The sequence below is a fragment of the Myotis daubentonii genome, chromosome 2 (genome assembly GCF_963259705.1).
Source record: "Myotis daubentonii chromosome 2, mMyoDau2.1, whole genome shotgun sequence".
Taxonomy (NCBI): Eukaryota; Metazoa; Chordata; class Mammalia; order Chiroptera; family Vespertilionidae; genus Myotis; species Myotis daubentonii.
This window is the reverse complement of record NC_081841.1, coordinates 65,635,886-65,652,153: the sequence shown is the minus strand read 5'-3', so window position 1 is coordinate 65,652,153 and position 16,268 is coordinate 65,635,886.

Here is a 16,268-nt window from a genome sequence, read left to right as displayed (position 1 = left end):
TCCAATAAGAGTGTAAGTTCCTTAAGAGCATATACTACCAACTTTAAATCACTTCTGCTTCTTTCAAGTACTTAGCCCGTGACAAAGTCATAGGAAGCACTCAAATTTATTTTGTATTCTTGACCACTTAGAGACTAGATATGTGTGTCACTACACATGTCTGGTTACTAACTAGTGGGGAAATCCTTTCCTTTAATGATCTGTAAAGTCTAATTTAATTTAAGTGCAAAGGAAATAAGCCTAGATAAGACTATCCTCTGAAAGGTTTCTTTCTAGTCCAGCGGTTCTCAACCTGTGGGTCGCGACCCCTTTGGGGGTCGAATGACCCTTTCACAAGGGTCGCCTAAGACCATCGGAAAACACATATAATTACATATTGTTTTTGTGATTAATCACTATGCTTTGATTATGTTCAATTTGTAACAATGAAATTGGGGGTCACCACAACATGAGGAACTGTATTAAAGGGTCGCGGCATTAGGAAGGTTGAGAACCACTGTTCTAGTCACTGGTCACAATGGAAAACTTAGACAAGAAATTTGAGAGAGGAAGAAAAAATGGAGTCCCTTTAGCTGTTAGAAGGTTCTTCAAATATCAACCAGTAGTTTAGTTTAATTCATAAACATTTATTTTGTGTCTACACTGTGGCAGGTACTAGATACTGGGGATCAAAGATGAGCAAGACATGTTCCTTAACCTTGAGGAACATTCATGTTGACCAAATCTTAAATCTTTTTTTTTTTTTAGGCAAAATTGATAACATTGTTTACCATAAGTATAGAATTAAAATAAATTTATATTCTATATTTGTAATGAGAAGTAGATCCTGAAATTGTCTTTAAGTGTTTAAATATGGTTAAGATTGGGGTGAATTAAGTATTTAGAGATAAATATTAATTAAGAGATTCTCATTTCTTCTGAGTGCTGGGGTTTTTCTGTTTGTCAAATATGGGATTTTTTTGGGGGGGAGCAGGAAGGGAAGGAACGGTTCAACACCCAGAACTCTGTGAACTAGTAGTTGTCATATTTCTCTGAAATCCTTTCTGCCCATGGTAGTCATCTCACAGACGGAAGGGTGTTAGTAGAACCAGAGCAACAAAGTCACTCCCAAAAGGTGAGACTGGACTCCCTTGGTGGGTGTCTTTAAAAATAGGATATTTTATGCCTAACATCTTCATCTTGGGAACTTCTAAAACAATAAGAAATGCCTCATTTTATACATATGTGGAGGGAATGTGATGAAAGAGACCTCTAAGAATGCGGATGGGCAATAAAGAGGGATATGTTTAGAATAACAGTGACTCTTGTAGAGAGAAGGGAAAGGTCTGGAGTTATATAACAAAGAACAAAATTTTCTTTGTCGGTTTTATAGCTTTTGAAGCCTAAATAGATAACATATAATTCCCCAGATATTTGAGAGGAATATTACTGAGTCCAGGTTATTTTCCCAAGAGATGCCTGAGGGCTTTATATCAATTTCCATCTTTCTCCACTATTATTACAAGGAAGCTCCACTGTACCATTTCCCAAACTGTGCACTAGTCCCTAACACTAGTTCCATAAGATACTCTTGTAACTCAATAGAAGCAAATACTCTTGGTGGGGGAGTATGTGATAGAGAGTAGAGTTGTGGTTAAGAAAGAGTTTAGAAAGTAGGTTTCTTAACTGTGGGACATTTCAGAACATTTCATATGCTAAATCTTGTGAATCCCTAACAGGAATATATGTAGAATCCCTATGAATTGAATTGTGTTTCCTTCCCCTCTCTTTCCCTATGCAGATACTTGACACATTTGAAATTTTTTAAAGTTCAACTTCCATTTCAAGGGATCAGAATACCAGGAAACATGATTTGGATGTCATTGTTCCATTGGTTATTTTTATTTTATTTTTTTAACTGAATTCTCAGTGGGTGATGGCAAGAAGGAAAATCTTGATAGAAAATGAATTTATTTGACATTTATTTTAAAACAGTCTTCTGCCAAGTAAATGTGGACTGAGCTTAATTCATACATTTGTTGTAAATTGAGTTAAAGGAAATAAAGAAAATAGAGCTATATTTATTCAACTAGTCATTAATTTCTGAAATACAATTCTTTGTTGAATGTCAAAGCTGATATGTTAATAGAGAAGGGAAAGGGCAATTCTGATTTGTGTTTCAGTGTAGACAGCTTTGCATGCAAATATAAATACATAAAATGCTTCCTGTTACAGATCATTTGTCAACACTGAATTCAGCTTAGATGCAAAAGGAAGTAAATGCTATATATGACTAATCTTAAGAAGATTTATTTTCAATTGGTTGGAAACAACCCAATAGCTAGAGTTTTTCCTATGATCTATTCTCTTCTAAACAACTGCTAGGCGCTCTTTGTTAATTTTTAGTGGCACTCTAAATCAAACTTTATTGCAATTCTATGAAGGGATCATTCTTTTAGAGTTAGAAATACATTTGTAGTATATTAGAGAAAATTACAAAGATTATTTATGTTACTAAGGTATTGCCTTTAGACTATCTACCATTTCATTCTTATTTTTGACTTTTTAAAAATATATATATTGATTTTTTACAGAGGGGAAGAGAGAGGGATAGAGAGTTAGAAACATCGATCAGCTGCCTCCTGCACACTTCCTACTGGGTATGTGCACACAGCCAAGGTACATGCCCTTGACCGGATTCGAACCTAGGACCCTTGAGTCCACAGGCCAATGCTCTATCCACTGAGCCAGACCGGTTAGTGCTATTTTTGACTTTTATAATAATACTAGAGGCCCGATGCATGAAATTCATACACGGGTAGGGTCCCTAGGCCTGGCTGGTGATCAGGGCTGATCTGTGGGGCAGCCAGAAGGGCAATCAGGGGGCCCCCCGCAGGGACCAGCCTTGGCCAGCCTGCTGCTGCTCACTTGCTGGTTCTGGCCCCCCCCCCCCCCCCGCCACCTCTGGTTGCTTCCCTCTGCGGGGTGACCAGAAGGGCAATTGGGGGGCACCTGCTGGCACCCACCTTAGCTGTCCTGGGGCCTGCAGGCTGGGGACAGCTCCTGCATTGAGCATCTGCCCCCTGGTGGTCAGTGAGCATCATAGCGACTGGTCGTTCCACCAGTCATTCCACCGTTTGGTTGATTTGCATGTTAGGCTTTTATTATATAGGATTAACCATCATCTGGCATTTAAAAATCATGACATTTTCTGATACAAATTTATAAGATCACTGTCCAGGATTTTCAGGCAACTAAAAATATAACTTTATAAATGTAAAAGCTGGTTATCAGTTTTGGCAGAAGGATACAGAAGAAAGTGCCAGAATTCAGCAAATGCTGCATTTTGCTTTAAATACAGATGTGCTGATGATGTCTTGTCCTGTTGCTTATAAAAATATCTGCTTGCTACCAGGTGCAAGTTTTTACTTTTGAGAAAAGGTGTGAAAAAGTAATTAAAGACAAATGTCCACAGGATCAAGGATATATATTTTTAAATATATTTTTATTAATTTCAGAGAGGAAGGGAGAGGGAAAGAGAAACATCAAGATGAAAGAGAACCATTGATTGGCTGCCTCCTGCATGTCCCCTACTGGCAATTGAGCCCACAACTTGGGCATGTGCCCTTGATAGGAATTAAACCCGGGACCCTCCCGGCTAATGCTCTAGCCACTGAGCCAAACCAGCTAGGGCTCAAGGATACTTTTTTAAAATTACAGTAAAACAAAGTGGGAAGAGAGTAATTTTAGTGAAAATAATGAAATGATGCTGAGATTATTCAACAATGGATATTCATGCAATGAAATCAGTCCATTATTATTACTTATACTAATAAGTGAAGTGCTAAAAACATTCTAGAAAAAAAATAGTTCATTAAATGAAATAGATATTTTTACTGTATTTATATAACTTTGGAAAATACAAACATTTTTATATAACCTAAGTAAAAAAATTTAGGTAAACTCTCTTTGTATTTTATGGTGAATACAAGAAGTATTTTGCATTAATTCATAACAGGTGTGAGAGCTTTATTATAATTGATGTGGTTATTAGCAATTAAGATCTATCACAATCTAGAATTGACTTAGCAAATAATGGTTACTGATGGGCACAAACTATTACTTTTAACAGAACAACCAAGGCTTAAAGCAGTAGAAAATATTTGCTGACCATGTATTTGACAAAGGACTTGTATTCAGAACTCCATAGAATGCAATAATAATAAGACAGATTCTTATTTTAAAACTAGAGGCCTGGTGCACAAAAATTTGTGCATTCGGGGGGGGTCCCTCAGCCTGGCTTGTGCCCTTTCGCAATCTGGGACCCCTCAGGGGATGTCCACTTGCTGGCTTAGGCCCGTTCCCCGGGGGATCGGGCCTAAGCTGGCAGTCAGACATCCCTCTGGCAGCCCGGGAGCCCTTGGGGGATGTCCACTTGCCAGCGGGGAGCAGGCCTAACCTGCAGTCGGACATCCTTAGCGCTGCTGAGGAGGCGGGAGAGGCTCCCACCACCACTGCTGTGCTGACAGCCGTCAGCCTGGCTTGTGGCTGAGCAGAGTTCCCCCTGTGGGAGCACACTGACCACCAGGGGGCAACTCCTGCATTGAGCACCTGCCCCCTGGTGGTCAGTGTGTGTCATAGTGACCAGTCATTCCCAGTGGTTCTGCTGTTAGGGTCAATTTGCATATTACCCTTTTATTATATAGAACTAGAGGCCCGGTGCACAAAAGTTTTGTGCATTCAGGGGGAAGGGAGGCCCCCTCAGCCCGGCCTGTGCCCTCTCGCAGTCTGGGACCCCTCGGGAGATAAGGACCTGCTGGCTTAGGCCTGCTCCCACGTGGCAGAGGGCAGGCCCAATCCCTAGGTACAGCCCCTGGTTGGGCTCAGAGCAGGGCCAATTGGGGAGTTGGGGCGCCGTCCCCTGTCATGCACAGAGCAAGGCGGATTGGGAGGTTGCAATGCCACCCTCAGTCATGCTCAGGGTAGGGCCGATTGGGGGGTTGGGGCACCACCCCCTGTCACACTCAAGGCAGGGTCGATGGGGAGGTTGCGGCGCCACCCCCGTCACCCAGGAGCAGGACCCATCAGGGGGTTGGGACTCCATACCCTGTCACGCCACAGAGCAGGGCCAATCAGGGGGTTGGGGCGTTGCCCCTTGTCACACACAGAGCAGGGCCCATCAGGGGGGTGGGGAGCTCCCCCATGTCACACACAGAGTAGGGCCGATAGGGGAGTTGGGGCACCACCCCCTTTGACACACAGAGCAGGGCGGATCACGGGGTTGGGGCGCCGCCCTCTATCACCCACAGAGCAGGGCCAATCAGGGGGTTGGGGCGCTGCCACTGTCACACCCAGGGCAGGGCCGATGGGGAGGTATGGCTCTACCCCGTCACACACAGAGCAGGGCCCGTGGGGGGGGGGGTTGGGGCGCCGCACCCTGTCACACACAGAGCCGCAGGACGATCAGGGGGTTGGGGAGCTCCCCCTGTATCAGGCACAGAGCAGGGCTGATCAGGGGGTTGGGGTGCCTTCCCCTGTCATGAACAGAGCAGGGCGGATAGGGAGGTTGTGGCCCCGCCCTCTGTCACACACAGAGCCGCAGGGCAATCAGTGGGTTTGGGCGCTGCCCCCTGTCATGCTGATCCCGGTGCTGGGAGGCCTCACAACTCCGTTGATCCCGGTGCTGGGAGGCATATTACCCTTTTACTATATAGGGTAGAGGCCTCGTGCATGGGTGGGGGCCAGCTGGTTTTCCCTGAAGGGTGTCCTGGATCAGGGTGGGGGTCTCCACTGGGGTGCCTGGCCAGCCTGGGTGAGGGGATGATGGCTGTTTGTAGCTGGCCACACAGCCTTCAGGGTGGGGGTCCCCACTGGGGTGCCTGGACAGTCTGGGTGAGGGGCTGAGGGCTGTTTTCAGGCTGGCGGGTGACTGAAGCTTCCAACCACTCCTTTTTTTCTTTTTTAAAAAATTCTGGGCCAGCTTTAGCCTTAGCTCCAGCTCTGAGGCTTCTGCTGCTGAAAGCATGTATCTGGTTTGTTTGGGTTCTATAATTGAAATGCTGTATCACCTCCTGCTCTGAGATCCTGGCTGGCTGAAAGCAGGTTTCTGGGTTTTGTTTAGCTTCTATATTTGTAACAATGTTTCAAACTGCAAGCTCAGAGGCCGGCAAGGCAGGCGGGGAACGTTGGAGTCCTTCGTCACTGAAGCAAGCAAGCCTCATGTTAGCTTCAAGCTGCCTGGCTGCCGGCCGCCATCTTGGCTGGCAGTTAATTTGCATATCACCCTGATTAGCCAATGGGAAGGGTAGCGGATGTACGGCTAATTACCATGTTTCTCTTTTATTAGATAGGATAGGCAAAAGATTTGACCAAACACTTCACTAAAGAAGCTACAGGATGATACATAAACACATGAAAAGGTGTTCAATATCATTAGTATTCGGGAAAGAGAAATTAATGCTGCCATGAACCAGGCCTGTGTGGCTCAATTGGTTGAGCATCCTCCCATGCACCAAGAGGACACAGGTTCGATTCATGTGACCATGAATGCCCAGCTTGTGGGCTAAATCCCTGTAGGGATGCACAGAGGAGGCAGCCAATTGATGCTTCTCTCTCTCTCTCTTTCTCGCCCTCTCCCTTCCTCTCTCTGAAATCAATAAAAACATATTTTTTTAAGAAGCGACCATGAGACAACATTACAGACTTATTAGAAGAGTTAAAATGAAAAAGGCTGACCATAGAAAGTGTTGGTGAGGATGTGGAACAACTGCAACTTTCTTACATTGCTGGTGGAAAACTGTCTTAAAACGCTAAACATCTATCTCTCAGCCATTCCATTTCTATGTATCTACCCCAAGAAATGAAAGCATATGTCTATACAAAGACAAAGAGCACAAATGTTCATATCAGATTTATTTATAGTAGTGCCAAACTGAAACAATCCAAAAGTCCACCAATAGGTGAACAGATAAACAAACTGTGATGAATCCATTCAAGGGAATACTTCCTAGAGTCAAAAAGAGAAAACCATTGATACACACCCCAGCATAAATGATGCTCAAAATTATCGTATAAATTAAAGAAATCATAGAAAAAGACTACACAATCAGTGAGTCTATTTACATATAATTTTAGATCTGCAGGGACAAGAGCAGACCAGTGGTCACAGAGGGATGAGGATGGAGAGAAGGACAGATTATGATCGGCAGCAGAACAGTTTTGAAATTGATGGAAATGTATTATTTTAATTGTGATAATGGTTTCATGGGTATATACAAGTGTCACAATTCACAAATGTGCACACTTTAAATGTTTGCTGCTTTTCAGATGTTAATTGTGCCTCAATAAAGATGCCAAAGTAATGATAAAAATAGAAGCCACGTTAGCTAAAAACAAACTTAGTTAGAATAGGAGTCAAAGTAAATTTTAGTTTTCTTTCATGGATTTTCCCCAAAAGACAGTGCTTGATCTAAGATATAAAAAGAATAACTCAGAATTGTCACTACTGGAGAGTAAGAGATATTAACTAGAAAGGATGAACCAGGAATTGCGAAAAAGAGAGTATATATTTCCCATTTATATCTACAAAAACAATTTTTAAACACATAAAAATGTTTATGTGCTAATGCTCCATTTAAAATTACTTGGTAGGCATAGTTATACACTCTTAATTACTTGAACATATAAGACAGTCATGTTGCCTGTGCTGTACTCCCATGTTTCCCACGGTGCTGGCATGTTTCTGCTTGGATATTGCACAGTCACTGTAAATTCAGCATGTGATACTGTATAGCCAGGTGTTTCAGAGTGCAGGCTCTAACTCACAGAGAGCTGGGTACAAATCCTCACTATACCACTTATTCTGTACTAGGGGCCCGGTGCACGAAATTCGTGCACTGGGTGTGTGGGGGGGAGTGTCCCTCAGCCCAGCCTGCCCCCTCTCACATACTGGGAAGCCCTCAGGTGTTGACCCCCATCACCCTTCAATCGCAGGATCGGCCCCTTGCCCAGGCCTGACGCCTCTGGCCTAGGCGTCCGGCCCGGGCAGCGGGGACCTGCAGTGGCAGCGGGGGGCGCCGCGATTGCGCGGGCTCCGCCCCTGCCCCTGCAGGATGCCTCTGGCTGAGGCGTCCGGCCCGGGTGGCGGGGACCCACAGCTGCAGTGGCCCCACGATTGTGGGCTTTGCTTTAGGCCCAGGCAAGGGGCCCCTAGCTCCTGGGACTGCCAGCTTCGACCGTGCCCAGCTCCCATCGCTGGCTCCACCCCTACTTCCTGCTATCACTGGCCAGGGCGGAAAAGGCACCTGATTCTCCGATCATGGCTGGGGGGCAGGGCAAAGGCGGCCCCAGGGCCGCCTTTGCCCTGCCCCCCAGCTCTTAGCTCCCCCCTGTGTTTCTGATCACTGTCAGTGGCAGGGGGCTTCTTCCTGCTTTCCCTTTCGCCTCCCTGCATTGTGCCTACATATGCAAATTAACCGCCATCTTGTTGACAGTTAACTGCCAATCTTAGTTGGCAGTTAATTTGCATATAGCCCTGATTAGCCAATGAAAAGGGTATCGTCGTACGCCAATTACCATTTTTCTCTTTTATTAGTGTGGATTCTTGGGCAACTTCTCTAAAAGGAGATTAATACTAATGATCCCTAGGATTATATGAGAATTCAATGAAATGAATATAAAATGCTTAATACAAGGTAAGTACTTCATAAATATTAACTATTATTATTAAAAAACAAAATTATATTTCTCCAAAAAAACGGTCTTCCTTATTACATTTTTGTCCCCATAGGTCCTACAAATATTCCAGTCTTCTAGACTAGAAATCTTGGGAAAATATTTAAATTTTGCATTTTCTTCATTATCTATATTTACTTCAACACCAATTCTTCATTAAAATATCACTTAGATTTTTCCTTTCCAATAATTCCCAGTTACAATTAGTCTCTCTAGGCCCTCTTCTATTCATTACTCATATAGTAAATCCATAAACTCTAGCCACACTATATATTAGCTGAATGATTTAGGCAAATTAGTTAACCTCACTAAGCCTCAGTGTTCTCCACTACAATTGGAGGATAATAATATCTACCTCATAGAGATAATGTGAGGATTAAACTATATCATGCATGAGAAATCCTTTCTTACTGTGCCTGATACAAGAGTAATTGCCTGACAAATGGGAGTTACTTTTAACATTTCCTAATTATCTATTCGATATTTACAATTTAAGCTCATTTCAGCTTTTGCAGTTGTCACATCTCACTGTGGCTTCATTGATCTTTTGGCCCACAAAATCCTCTAAACACTTCTGTACATGCACTTGACCTGGTTATTCACTTACCACCCGCTCCTGTAAATTCACTGTTAGTGTATTACAAGTGATTCTCAGCTCCAGCTGAGCTTAGAATCCACTGAGGTCCTTCTAAAAAATATTGATGCTCAGGATGCACCCAGACCAATTAAATAAAAAATGTCCCCAGGTAATTCTACTGTGCAACTAGCATTGAGAAACTGAGACCCACACTTTGTTTTACTGGTCATGTTTTGCTTTGTTTTGTTTGTAATCTAATTGTAGAATTTTGCTTCAGTTGCTGAAGATATTTTTGAATGTTGATTTTAACATGAGACATGCTAGCTACCTCTTACTGTTACTAAGTTTCTGTAAATTTAGGCGTATGTCAGCAATATCCATAAACAACTCATTTAAGAGAGGGATAGAGAGAGAGAGGGAAAGAGAGAGAGAGAGAGAGAAAGAATAAGACAGTAATATACCCTGGAGAATTCTTCATGACTTGGCTTTAATTCATTAATCAGCCCTTTGGAGAATATCATTAATCAAGTACTCCACTTACAAATCCATATAACTGCACTAATTATACTTCTTAATCTGCAAATATCATTTCTTATAAATCTTCTACAAAGGATATTATGAGAGAACCTGTCAATGGAGTTTGTAAAATCAAGATGTATGTTATAATCCTATCAAAAATATTATGAGGCTTATCTGGCATGAATTTTTAGTAAACCTGATCACAAGTTTCCTTTCTCAGTTCTTAAAGACTTAATAATTTATTCTAGAGTCCTACTGGTAGTCATAGCAAACTCTCAATCCTATAGTTTGCGTAGTTTACAGCATCTTTTTCTTTATAAATTTGAGGCTTTATTTTACTAACTATATTTAAGCACCTTTTCACTACTCTCCAAATTTCTTAATATCAATAGCCACTTAGTAATAGTCAACTAGTTTTTTGATATATTGAGATGATGGTATCTTTTTTTAAAAAAACAACAACTATTTTTATTAATTTCAGAGAGGAAGGAAGAGGGAATGAGAGATAGAAACATCAATGATGAGAGAGACTCATTGATCGGCTGCCTCTCGCATGCCCCCCACTGGAGATCGATCCTGAAACCCAGGCATGTGCCCTTGACTGGAATTGAACCTGGGACCCTTCAGTCTGCAGGCTGACACTCTATCTACTGAGCCAAACTGGCTAGGGTTGATGATATCTTTTTGATATCTTGAGATATTCATCCAGGCCTGGAAATGAACTAGGGCAGATAGATTTTTCTTTACTATTTTACTCTGTTGGTTTTCTTTTTCTTTTTCTTTTTTTAAACCAAAGTCCATAAGTTTGGTACCTATATTTTATTCTATGTAACATTGTTTTGGGTCTTGTATTTAGGTCTTTGATCTATTTTGAATTAATTTTGTACATGGGGAAAACTGTAATCCAGCTTCATTCATTTGCTGTGGCTTTACAGTTTTCCCATCACCGTTTATTGAAGAGACTAGACTATCTTTAATCCATTGTGTGTTTCTGGCTCCTTTGTCGAAAATTACTTCTCCATATACATGTGGTTTTATAGCTGGGCTCTCTATTCTTCTCAATTGACCTGTGCGTCTGTTTCTCTGCCAATACCATGTTGTTTTGATTATCATAGCTCTGTAGTATGATTTGAAGCCAGGTAGCATGATACCTCCAACTTCATTCTTTTTTCTCAAGATTGCTTTGGCTATTCAGGTTCGTTTGTAGTTTCATTCAAATTTGATGATTTTTCATTCTATTTCTTTTAAAAATGACATTTGGATTTTGATGGGTATTGCATTAAATCTGTATATTGCTTTGGGTAATATGGCTATTTTAACTATGTTGATTCTTCCAATCCATGAACATGGGGTACTAGTATTTTTCCATTTTGTTGTATCTTTTTCAATCTCTTTTAATAATGTTTTGTAATTTTCAGTATATAGGTCTTTCATGTCCTTTGTTAAGTTTATTCCTAGGTATTTTATTCTTTTGTTTGCAAATGCAAAAGGAATTGTTTATTTTCATTTATTTTTGTGAAGTTTTGTTGTTAATATACAGGAAGGCAATGGATTTTTTTGCACATTGATTTTGTATCCTGCAACTTGACTATTTGCTTATGGTTTGTGATATTATTTTGGTGGAGTCTTTAGGGTTTTCTATATACAGAATCATATCATCTGCAAAAAATGACGTTTTACTTCTTCCTTCCCTATTTGGGTGTCTTTTATTTCTTTCTCTTTTCTTATTACTCTGGCTAGGATTTCCAGCACTATGTTAAATAAGAGTGGTGAGAATGGAATCTGATCTTAGAAGAAAAGCTTTCAGTTTTTCACCATTGAGTATGATATTCTTGGAGAATCATCTATCACATATGGCCTTTATCATGTTGAGACACTTTCCCTCTACTCCTATTTTATTGAGTGTTTTAATCATAAATGGATGTTATAGCTTACCAAATGCTTTTTCTGTATCCATTGATAAGATCATCTGATTTTTATCCTTTCTTTTGTTAATGTGGTGTATTATGTTGATTCATTTGCATACGTTGAACCATTCTTGTGTCCTTGGAATGAACCCCACTTGATCATGACGTGTTACTTTTTGGATGTACTGTTGTATTTGATTTGAGAGTATTTTTGTTTAGGATTTTTGCATTTGTATTCATTAGAGATATTGCTCTGTAGTTTTCTTTTTTTTGTGCTATCTTTGCCAGGTTTTGGTATCAGGGTTGCATTGGCCTCATAGAATGTGTTAGGAAGTATTGCCTCTCCTTTTGGGAAGAGTATGAGAAGGATAGGTTTAAAATCTTTGAACATTTGGTAGAATTCACTGGTGAAGCCATCTGGCCCTGGACTTTTATTTTTTGAGAGGTTTTTGATGGTTGTTTTAATTTCCGCACTACTGATCAGTCTATTTAAATTTTCCAATTCTTCATGATTTACTTATATATTTCTAGGGACTTATCCACTTCTTCTAGGTTATTGAATTTGGTGGCATATAGTCTTTCATAATATTCTAGTTGGATTCTTTGTATATTTATGATGTCTGTGGTGACTTCTTTCGCATTTCTGATTTTGTTTATATGGGTCTTTTCCCTTTTTTTCTTTAATGAGTCTAGCCAAGGGGTTGTCAATTGTATTAATCTTTTCAAAGAACCAGCTCTTTGTTTTAATAAATTTTTTGTATAGTCTTTTTATTTTCTCTTTCATTTAATTCTGCTATAATTTTTTATTATTTCTTTTCTTCTGCTGACTTTGGGTTGCTTTTGTTCTTGTTTTTCTAGTTTTTTTAAGATGTAAGTTTAGGTTGTTCACTTGGGATTTCTCTTATTTCTTGAGAGAGGCTTGTAATGATATAAACTTCCCTCTTATTACTGTTTTCTATGCATCCTAGAAGTTTTGATATGTTGTATTGTCATTCTCATTTGTCTCTATATATCTTTTGATCTTCTCTTTTATTTCTTCTTCGACCCAGTCATTTTTTAATAGTATGTTGTTTAATCTCCATGTATTTGTGAGTTCCTTTACTTCATTTTTGCAGTTTATTTCTAATTTCAAGGCATTGTCGTCAGAGAATATGCTTTGTATAATTTCAATCTTTTTGAATTTGTTGATGCTAGTTTTGTGACCCAATATATGTGCACCAGAGATGTTCTGGGATGAAAGGTTCTGTAAATGTCAACTATGTCCATTTGGTTTAGTGTTTCATTTAAGGCCAATATTTATTGTTTTTCTGTTTGGTTGATCTGTCTAGAGCTGTCAATGGAGTATTAAGGTCCCCAACTATGATTGTGTTTTGATCTGTTTCCCCCTTTAGTTCTGTGAGTAGTTGTTTTATCCATTCTGGTGTTTCCTGGTTGGGTGCATTTATATTAAGAAGTATTATGTTTTCTTGATGTAGTGTCCCCTTTATTATTTTAAAGTGTCCATCTTTATCTCTTCTTATCTTTGTTATCTTAAAATCTATTTTGTCAGATATAAGTATGGCTACACCTGCTTTTCTATGGATGTTGCTTGCTTGGAGAATCATTTTCTACCCTTTTACTTTGAATCTACCTTTGTCTTTGTAGCTTCGATGTGTCATGTGTAGGCTGCATATGGTTGGGTTTTGTTTTTTGAGCTACTCTGTTACTTTGTGCCTCTTTATTGGTGAATTCAAGCCATTTACATTTAGAATAATTAGTTATGTATGAGACCATTTGCATTTAGGATAATTATTGATGTATGAGGATTTCCAATCGCCATTTTATCTTTTATTTTCTGGTAGCCCTGTGTCTCCATTGGTTCTTTTCCTTTGTGTTTCTGTCTGTCGTTTTTGTGTGATGGTATTCCATATTTCTTTCCTCTGTTTTCTCTTCTTTTAAGCTGTGTATTCTGGTTCGGGGATTTTTATGTGTGGCTACTATTAGGTTTATAAAAAATGAAGTTACATATAGCATAGCTTTTTTTTTTTCTTTTGAGTGCATCTGATATTCATCCTCCGTTGCCAGTTCAGACCTTTATTCCCTCTCCTTCCATGTTTTTGTTGTCACAAATTATCCCTGTTTATGCTATAAGATTTTTGATGATCTTATTCGTAGTGTTGTGACCTTATGTTCTTTGTTTCAGGTAGAATAACTCCCTTGAGTAGTTCTTGCAATGGAGGTTTTCTGGTGATAATATCCCTTAGCTTTTGCATTTCTGGGAACATCTTTATTTCCTGCTCATATTTAAAGATAATTTTGCTGGATATATTATTTGTGACTGGTAATTTCCCTCTTTCAGATGTGTGAATATTTTGGTTCCACTTTCTTCTGGCTTGTAGAGTTTTTGCTGAGAGGCTCAATGAAATTCTGATGGGTTTTCCTTTGTAGTTCACTTTCTTCTTTTCCCTGGCTGCTTTGAGAATTTTTCTTTGTCATTAATTGTTGACAGCTTTCATAACAAGTGCCTTGGAGAGAGCCTCTTTTGATCGAGGTAGCTAGGTGTTCTGCTTTTGGATTCAGGGATCTAGTTCTTTCCATAGATTTTGGAAGTTCTGATACACTATTTGCTTGAATAGACTCTCCATTCCATGCTCCCTCTCCTCCTCCTCCGGAATGCCTATAATTCTAATATTGCTTTTTCTGATGTAGTCAGATAGTTCTTGTAGAGCGCTTTCATTTCTCTTTAAGTTCAGGTCTCTCTTTTCTTTCCTCTGGGTCATTTCTAGATTCCTATCTTTGATATCACTAATTCTTTCCTCAATCTCATTGACTCTGTTTTCTATGCTCAGTAGTTTACTCTTTTTAAAAAATATATTTTTATTGATTTCAGAGAGGAAGAGATAGATGGAGAGAGAGAGAGAGAGAGAGAGAGAGAGAGAGAGAGAGAGAGAAACATCAATGATAAAAGAGAAATCATTGTTCTGCTGCCTTCTGCATGACCCACACTGGAGATCGAGCCCGAAACCTGGGCATGTGCCCTCACCAGGAATAGAACCGTGATCTCTGGTTCATAGGTCGAGGCTCAGCCACTGAGCCACACTGAGCTGGTTCACTCTTAATCTCCTTAATTGTCTGCTTCATTTCCAGGATTTGTGATGGGTATTTTTCTTTAAGTTTCAATATTTTTTAGTAAAGTACTCATTTTGTTCATTGTTTTCTGAATGCATTGAATTGCTTGTCTAAACTTTCTTATTTCTCATTGAGTATTTTCAGAACTGCAATCTTGAAATCTTTGTCATTTCTATCACATATTTCCATGTATTCCAGCTTACTTTCTGGGAATTTTTCATTTTCTTTTTAATCACCCTTATAACCATGGTTATTCATGGTATTTGCTGTTCTTCTTTGCCTAGGCACTTATATCTGTCTATATTAATGGAGAAGTCTTTCCTATTTTCCAGCAGATGGCACTGAATCACAGGATTTTTTTACATGAGGGAAACAGTGGTTCTACTGCAATAGCTCTTGGATTACAGATAATATGCTCCTGGACCCAACTCCAAAGGCAATGGGAGGCGAGTGTTGGGAGTCCAAGCAGCTGCAGGGCTTTGTGGTTCCATTTCTTTGTCTAAAACCCCATGATCCTGTCAGACAGTGGAAAGCTGCCCCGCAGAACTCCTCACTCTGTCAGGCGTCTGCTGTCTCAGATACTGTTCACTCCCTTGCCGTTCCCACTGCTGGCCTGTCCCCCACAGCTCTCTGTTCCTCCTGGCTGAAGGAAGTGCCTTCTACTGCCGTCTTCTTCCATCTCCTGGCTGGGCCTCGAGCTCCTGGCTTCAGGGCTACATCTGCATGCCATCTGAGCTTTCTTCCCTTCTTGTCTCCCTATTTATTCCCAGTTGCCCGCCTTTAGATGTTTCAATGTGCAGGTCTCTCGGGTATGTGTCTGTGTTGAGCAGGGATTTCTTTGTTGAATTATAGTTGATTAACTTGTTGTCATTTCAGGGGGAGAGGCCCAGGGCTCTCTCACACAGCCTTCCTCTGATTTTGATTTTCTTTTTTTATTATTACTATTTATTTTGTTCTTTCCAAATGATGATAAATCCTTCCAGAAAAGATGGAAGGAAATAAAGAAAATTAAGTATTTCAAATTGTTTTTTTAAATTAAATCTTTATTGTTCAGATTATTACAGTTGTTCCTTTTTTTCCCCCCCATAGCTCCCCTCCACCCGGTTCCCCCTCACCCTCCGCCCTCACCTCTACGCCCCTCGCCACGGTCCTCATCCATAGGTGCATGATTATTGTCCAGTCTCTTCCCACATCCCCCACACCCCTTTCCCCCCAAGAATAGTCAGTCCACTCCCTTTCTATGACCCTGATTCTATTATAATTACCAGTTTATTCTGTTCATCAGGTTATTTATTCACTTGATTTTTAGATTCACTTGTTGATAGATGTGTATTTGTTGTTCATAATTTGTATCTTTACCTTTTTCTTCTTCTTCCTCTTCTTAAAGGATACCTTTCAGCATTTCATATAATACTGGTTTGGTGGTGATGAACTCCTTTAGCTTT